General features: G+C 46.8%; 1 non-coding gene across 1 annotated transcript; it reads left to right on the forward strand.

The window, feature by feature from the left end:
* Positions 1-6,337: 6,337 nt before the first annotated feature.
* On the forward strand, positions 6,338-6,409 carry TRNAY-GUA (transfer RNA tyrosine (anticodon GUA)). The gene has a single exon. It is a non-coding gene; the product is annotated as a tRNA-Tyr (tRNA).
* The last annotated feature ends 1,762 nt before the right edge of the window (positions 6,410-8,171 follow it).

Genomic DNA, 8,171 nt, shown 5'->3' on the forward strand with positions numbered 1-8,171 from the left:
TGTCACCAGATGGATCAGACTGAACAGGTTTCAAACCTCGAGGAGGCTCTTACCTTCTAAACAGGGACGGCTGTTTTCTAGTAAAATCAGGATAAGGGAAGGAGAAAACTCGAAAGAGATTCCTCCTGGTGCTCACATACGTGAACCCGAATACTCTCTCAGTCCTCAAAGAGAGACCTGGAGAAGGAGACTTGCTGAAGCAAAGACACAGGGGTCTCTGAGGTTTCCCTGGCCCATTGCCCTGTCCTGCCTGGCTGACGTCAGCATGTCTCTGTGAGGTCACCACCTCCCCACCACCTTTGACCAATAGTCTGAGGTCCTGCAAAAGGCCTTTGTGATGTCATTGCCACACCCTCTCCCTTTCTGTGCTAATGTCCTGCCCCTGGTCAGGCACTTTGGAGGTTTGAGCTACTCCCTGTGGATCACCTCACTCAAGGAGCGTTCGTTCTAGGAAGCAAGCCAGTAGTTTTGGATCATCTGCAAATTTTGTCAGCTCACTGTTTAGCAGATCATTTATGAATATGTTGACTAGTCCTGGTCCCAGTACAGACACCACTAGTTACCTGTTTCCATCCTGAAAACTGACCATTTAGTCCTACCCTTTGTTTCCTATCTTTTAACCAGTAATTGATCCACATGAGGACCTTCCGGAGGTGAAAGTGAGCCGGCATGTTATGGTATGGGGTACCGGCAAGAGCCAGTACGCTATGCCAGCGTGGCCCGGCTTCCCCAGGCTGGTGATTTAAAGGGCCCAGGGCTCCCTGTAGCAGCTGGAGCCCCGGGCCTTTTAAATCACCTCCCGAGCCCCTCTGCCGGAGCCCCAGGGAGCAAATCACTGCCGTGGCAGCTGCTCTCTCCCGCTCTGCGAACACAGAGCACAGACAGCAGAAGCTTACTTGTCGTGGGGGGGCACCATTGTCCGAACTGTGGCACCTCCCTGACACCCCTTCCCTAAGGACCCACACTCACACCACCTCTCCTCCTGAGGCCACACCCACAGAACGCCTCTTCCCCGGGACTGCACCCTTTCCCCCTCCCCCATCATTTGTCCTAACAGCCAGTAAAGAGAGGTGGGGCCATGGCCCTCTAAATTTCCTGTCTCTCCCCCCCCCAACACAAGCTCTCTACCCCACCTTGCACATTGCAGTTGAAAAGTAGCTGGCAATCTAGTAGGATGCCCATGGAACAATGGGATAGAAACCTGCATCATGTGAAGCTGTACCAGCCCGTGAGGCATTGCAAACCCTTCCCAAAGCACCCTGGAGCCAGTTGCACAGTGGGATAGCTACCCACAGTGCACTGCTCTCCATGGCAATCCAAGAGATGCCAGCATGGATGTGCTCTGGTGACACAGGGGCATAGGGTGGACATGCAAGAGCTGTTCAATTAAAACACTTTAACTCAGGCCACATTAATCTTTCATGTAGACATAGCTTAAGAGTGAGACAAGACCTAGCTCCGTTGAAATTAAAGAACCACAACTTCCTCCATAGTTAGCAGGATTTGAACCTGCACAGGGAGACCGCAACAGATTTCTAGTCCACCACTTTAACCACTCGGCACAACTACTTGTTTGATGTTGTTAGAGAAAAATGCAGTTCTCGCTTTTTTGTTTGGGTGCAGCAAAATCAAATACTTTATTATTTCTCCAGCAATTGCAATAGAGGGAGGGAGTGCCCTAGGACACTGGGTCGCCCCAGTCCCGGACAGGTCTCTCAACAGGTAAACAATTACAGCAAGCATTTATACCTTTGTTACAGACAATAACAAGCAATTATACAGACAATAATGAGCAACAGCTGCATTTTGTTTATACATGGGCTATCCTGCTATCTTATTTTCCTCACTTCTGGGTGCCAGTCTACGTATTTGATTATCAGTGCAAGGTCGTGATAACTTCTCACGCAGTTCTTTCCTACTCGCCTCACACTATCCTTGCTTCTACAAATCTCACGTCATTAGGGTTACAGCTGGCCTAACTCTTGCTAACAGACTGAAATGCATTAAGATCCCCTACAAATCCTTGTCAATTCTTTCCCTTCTTCCACAATGTGTTGCTCTCACTACACTCTAGTTCTGTTCTCACTGAGTGATCAGTTCCAGTTGTTTCCTCAGACCAGCTTCCACAACACACACACTGCTGTGCCAACACACACACTGCTGTGCCGTTGTGTAAGTGTGTCCATGGCTGAACAGCAAGAATTCCTGCTCCCTTCCCTTCTGGCTGGAGCATGAGGAGAGTGTGTTTGTGGTTAATGATGGGGCTGTAGATTGTTGTCCATTTCCTGCCTTGATCATTCAGACAGTCCCTTTCCCGTCATATCCCCAGTATATCAGTGATTGCAATAGCAGGGGGCAGGTTTTCTCTGGGGCACTGAGCTTTGCCGGGGGGTTGGTGGCTCCTGTCTTTCCTCACCCTGGAGTAAACTCAGCTTTTTATTCCATCCTTGATGTTTCAAGGAATAACAACAGATGACCAAAGAAAGAGGTGGACAGGGTGGGTCTCAGGGGAGGGGTAGAGAGGTGTGGGTGGTGGGCAGGTCAGGCCAGGGGAGGGGGCAGAGAGGTGTGGGTGGTGAGCAGGGCCGGTCTCAGGGGAAGGGTCAGAGAGGTACAAGCAGTGGGCAGGGCAGGTCTCAGGGGAGGGTCAGAGAGGTGCAAGTGTTGGACAGGGCTGGTCTTAGGGGAGGAGGCAGAGAGGTGTGAGCGATGGGCAGGGTGGGTCTCAGGGGAGGGGGCAGAGAGGTACGAGTGGTGGGCAGGGCAGGTCTCAGGGGAGGGGCAGGGATGTGTGGGTGGTGGGCAGAGTTGGTCTCAGGGAGGAGGCAGAGAGGTGCGGGCAATGGGTAGGGTGAGTCTCGGGGGAGGAGGCAGAGAAGTGTGGGCAGGAGGGTCTCAAGGGAGGGCTCAGAGAGGTGTGGGCAGGGTAGGTCTCAGGGGAGGGGGCAGAGAGCTGTGGGCAATGGGCAGGGCGGGTCTCAGGGGAGGGGGCATAGAGGTGTGGGTGATGGGCAAGGTGAGTCTCAGGGGAGGGGGCAGAGAGGTGTGGGCAGCAGGCAGACCTTGGGGTAGGGGGTGGAGAGGTGCGAGGAGGCCTAGGGGGAGGAGAGGAGCGAGCGAAAGGTGGACCAGCAGCCCTCAGCCAAAGAGGAAGAGCAGGGGTGGGAAGTGGACAAATGGGAGTGAGGGCAGAGCACAGGTAGGGCCTCAAAGGGAGGAGACTGAGGGAAGGGAGTGAAGTGGGGAAACAGCACCATGGTCTGGGCAGGGCTGCCCACAGGATTCAGGGGGCCTGGGGTAAAACATTTTCAGGGGCCTCTTCCATAAAAAAAAGTTGCAATAATCTAGAATACTATATTCTCATGGGGGCCCCTGCAGGGCCTGGGGCAAATTGCCCCACCTGCCACCCCATTGAGTGGCCCTGCCCTCAGCCTCTTCTCCTAAGTCCTCTGCCCCCTAATTATTTTTCGTTGCCCTCCCCTAGACTCTCTCCAATTTGTTTCTGTAGTGGGGAGAGGGAGCGCGAAAACTGGATGCAATGCTCCAGATGTGGCCTCACCAGTGCTGAACAGAGGGGAATAATCACGTCCCTCGATCTGCTTGCAATGCTCCTACTAATCCAGCCCAATTTGACCAGTTACACTGGTCTACAATTTTTGAGAAGTCGTCTGCTTCAGAGATAAAATGATATTTATTATGTGTTTTGATGTGCTGAATTCAAATATGACAATTAAAACAACTGATTGGCTACTGTTTCTAAGATATTTAAGTTTTTACATTTTATGTCTATGTATATTGTGAAGATAGTAGAGTTTTAATCATAAATTGTAAACCTGTCTTTTCATGTGTTTATGGTTGCTTTCCATGATAATATTTCACCTGTCCTGTTTATGTAACACTTTAAAAATCAGCAAAAGGGTTATATACATAAAATTTATTATGAAACAAAAGGCAAAAAACTATTCTGTACATAGTTTAGTCCTATTCAATGTCTACTCGGCGCTTCTTGGCTTGTCTCTTGTATTCATTAAATGGAGCATCTCTTGTCACTGTCCAGCAATAGTTTGCAAGCATTGATGGGCTCCATTTGCCCTGATAGCCTGCCAGGAGATTCCACTGCTGTAGTCTGGAGCCCAACAGCTCTGCCTTACTCTTGGGTAGTTCCAAATCCCTGACAAGGTCATTCAGTTCACCTTGTGTTATGAGGTGTGGTTCAGAGGAGGAGGATGGGAGAAAATGTGGGTCCTGTGATATTGATGGTTCAGGACCAGAAGTTTCATCCTCTTCCTTTTCCTCGTCTGACTCAAGTGAGAAGGATTCTGGTGCATCAGGAACCGGCAGTCCTTCTCCGAGGGGTACTGGGCGTATAGCTGATGGAAGGTTTGGACAATGCACAGTCCACTTTTTCTTCTTTGACACACCTTTCCCAACTGGAGGCACCATGCAGAAGTAACAATTGCTGGTATGATCTGTTGGCTCTCTCCAAATCATTGGTACTGCAAAAGGCATAATTTCCTTTTCCTGTTCAACCACTGGCCAAGATTTGTTGCACAAGTGTTGCAGCATATGTGTGGGGCCCACCTCTTGTCCTGATCTCCAATTTTGCAGCCAAAAGAAAGGTGATAGGCTTTCTTAACCAGAGTGGTTAGACTGCGCTTTTGTGATGCAAAAGTCACTTCACCACAAACATAGCAGAAGTTATCTGCACTGTTCACACAAGTACGAGGCATCTCTGCTCACTTTGGCTAAACAGAAATGTGTCCCTTTGCAAAATCAAACACTGACAAATAAGAGAGCACGACACTGTATGATTTCCAGAGCTGATATAGGGCAATTTGTTCAGCAGAGTGATGTAAGCTTCATTATGATTGCATCCTCCATGACTTCTAGGAATAACATGATGCAATTCATATCATGTATGACACAATACCAGCTTCAGATTGCATCATTCATTGTTTTGCCTAAAAAGCAAGTACTGTCCAAACCCAGTCATAGATTTATTCATAGATCCAGTCAAAGATGTATTTTAGTCATTTCTGGTTTAAATTGAGATCCCTTCCCTTTATAACTCACTTATCCTCCGCCATTCCCAAGTCAAGGGTCGTATATACTGACCCAATAGCATATCTTGAAAACTAGAGCCAATCAACAATTTTAAGCATCATTTTCGTTTTCAGTGACCCAGAATTAGTAAAGTTGGACTACATTTATTTCAGAAGCATTTTGGCTGTAGAGCATTGTTACCCATATTGAATGCAGCCACAGCAATATTTGATAAATTGGTTCCTGTCCATTCAGGAGGTTATTTCCCACCTATTTATAAATAATTGTTAGACCTGAATAAAGATATTGCAGACAAAACCAGGTATGCCAACCTGACCAAAGTCAGGCTAACAGAGGTTTTTGGGTAATTCCTGTCAGGGACTCTAACCCAGATGGCAAAGTTCGTTGTCTGACCACGAGAGAGACAGGCAACACCAGCAAGGTCCGATCAAAAGCTCTTTATTGACAAGTGCACGCATCTATAGAGAGCAGCTCATCTCCAGAGAGAACCAGCCTGCTCTTTACATCTTAGTATAAGCCTATATAGACAGTTCTGTCGCATCATAAATTATTTACAGGAGCAACCCACCCCCTTCTTTTAACAACTAGAAACTAGACACTTTTAGTATACATGTTTTACAGCATTAGGTGATTAACAATATCTTAGCAAGCACCAGAAGTTAGGAATGTAGGGGAGTTAAAACAGACAGAGAACTGAAGCAAGGAGTGAAAACAGGGAGGCTGGGATTTCTTATCAGTTCTTCAAAGGAACTGTTCCTAACACCGCACAGTTGGTACTATACCAGGAATGCAGCCTCTTCCTTATCTCACTTTTTCCCAGCACTTGTGAGATATGCTGCTGCTTCTCAGTGTTTTCCACTTAGGAATGTCAGGGACTCTAACGCAGACGGCAAAGTTTGTTGTCTGACCGCGAGAGAGACAGGCAACACCAGCAAGGTTTGATCAAAAGCTTTTTATTGACAAGTGCACGCATCAATAGAGAGCAGCTTGTTTATTAAGCCAGAGTGATTAACATAATGAAGATGCTCTAAGTGGAGGGGAGAGAGCTGTCCCGTCCATGTAGTTAACCCATTTCCCTCAGAGGCGGTAGGTATGTCAGTGGGGGAAGCTATGCTGGTGAATGTGCAAGCTGTGGTGTCTACATGTATATATAAAGTTTAATCAAACCCCATTTTTAAAAGCCCTGTGGTCTGGGAATAGAAAAGGAGCTCTCTGAGGCAGAGCCCATCCTTCAAAATCCTTAAGATCACTGACTTGCCTTGGCAAATGTCAGGGGAGTATAGCTCAGTGGTACAGTGTTTGGCTGTAAATCAAGTAGTCCTTGGTTCAAATCCAAGTGCCCTCTTACAAACCTACTCCTTCCTTAAAAATAATTCCATTTCCAGTATGTTCAGAAGCTCCACTAAATAGGGGTCCTTGAAATGAATGGACACACTTCATGCTTTCCTATGCAAATGCATAAAAACCTAACAAACATGTTCCTCTGCTGAAATCACTTCCAATCCTCTAAGTGTCTAGGCTTGTTTTTGTCAATTAAACAAAGGCACATGAAAACTCATTTGCAGGTCCTTGGCCTCCATGGGCAACAATGTGCAGACGAACAAGAACCACATCCACTTGGGAGGAATGGACTAGTCTGTATGACATTTGGAAAGTAAGTTGCCATTGGGACTGAAAACTCTACTGGAGGTGGACAGGAGCCTGTTACAAAACTAAAATAACCAAGATTTCCCAAACTCCCTGTAACCCATTCAAACCTCTCTTTGCGCACACGGTATCAATTGGGGCTCTAATAAATGGCAGCCTTCCTTTACCACAGATCATTGTTCCTTTAACTTTCAGATGCATCCAAATGGAGGCAGTTTAGAGGTCATGGGCTGCTAGTTCATGAGCAGGAGCAGAGTCTCTGTAAGTTTACCAACCATAGAGCTTGTTATGTCTGCATCTAAGTAAGTGCAGAGTTATTTCAATGGCTCCTACACTGACACCTGCTGCCCTTTCTGGCTGGTTAATTGCACTATTTGGAACCTGCTCCTAAAATTGCACCCTTTCTGAGAGTGTCAAAACTGCCCAAGGAAACCCCATTGGGTTTCAATGGCAGTGCAGGCAAGGACCTGATGGGACAGCACAGGGGTTTCAGCATTCCTCCTTCATGGTAGGGTCAGAGGTTGCTACTAGCATGACTGTGGGGTTCTATTCCTGGCTGTGGGAGGAAAGGGGTGTCTAGTAGATTAAAGTAGGGGCCTCAAAATCAAAGAGGAAAACCTCTCCCTTTTCAGCTTCAATGCACATTGAACAAGAACATGGCTTCTCATCTCTTAGGTTTCAGAGAAGCAGCTATGTTAATCTGTATCCTCAAAAAGTACAGGAGTATATGTGGCACCCCAGAGACTAACCAATTTCTTAGATTCTGTTGCCATCATGTGGCCATTTCATTTCACTTCTTATTGTTAAAAGGTTTGGGTACTTTGCACAGAAACGTTATTTCCTTGGGAGAGATGGAGAAGTGGAAGCTGCATTGATTTAATCCTCTGAAAATTAGATAAAGATTAAAATATTCCCCAGACAGCTCATTCCCAACCATTCTCCCTCACTGCTGCCAGTGAAGTTCAGTTCTGTCCCACGGCCCCAAGAACTGCTGGGTGCAAGTCCTGGGTCTGATGTGCAGTAAGAAAAAAAAGAAAGATAATGGATGTACCCTATCTCCTAGAACTGGAAGGAACCATTGAATCCAGCCCCTTCCTTCATTGGCCAAACCAGACAGTGTCTGCATAGAAGAATAAATGGACACAAATCAGATGTCAAGAATTATAACATTCAAAAGCCAGTTGGAGAACACGTCAGTCTCCCTGGTCACTCGATTACAAACCTAAAAGTCGCAATATTACAAGAAAAAAACTTCAAAAACAGACTCCAACAAGAGACTGCTGAATTGGAATTAATTTGCAAACTGGACACCATTAAATTAGGCTTGAATAAAGACTGGGAGCGGATGGGTCATTACACAAAGTCAAACTATTTCCCCATGTTTATTTGCCCCCTACTGTTACTCACACCTTCTTGTCAACTGTTGGAAATGGACCATCCTATCACTACAAAAGGGTGTT

This window comes from Gopherus flavomarginatus, chromosome 11 (assembly GCF_025201925.1).
Source record: "Gopherus flavomarginatus isolate rGopFla2 chromosome 11, rGopFla2.mat.asm, whole genome shotgun sequence".
Classification (NCBI taxonomy): Eukaryota; Metazoa; Chordata; order Testudines; family Testudinidae; genus Gopherus; species Gopherus flavomarginatus.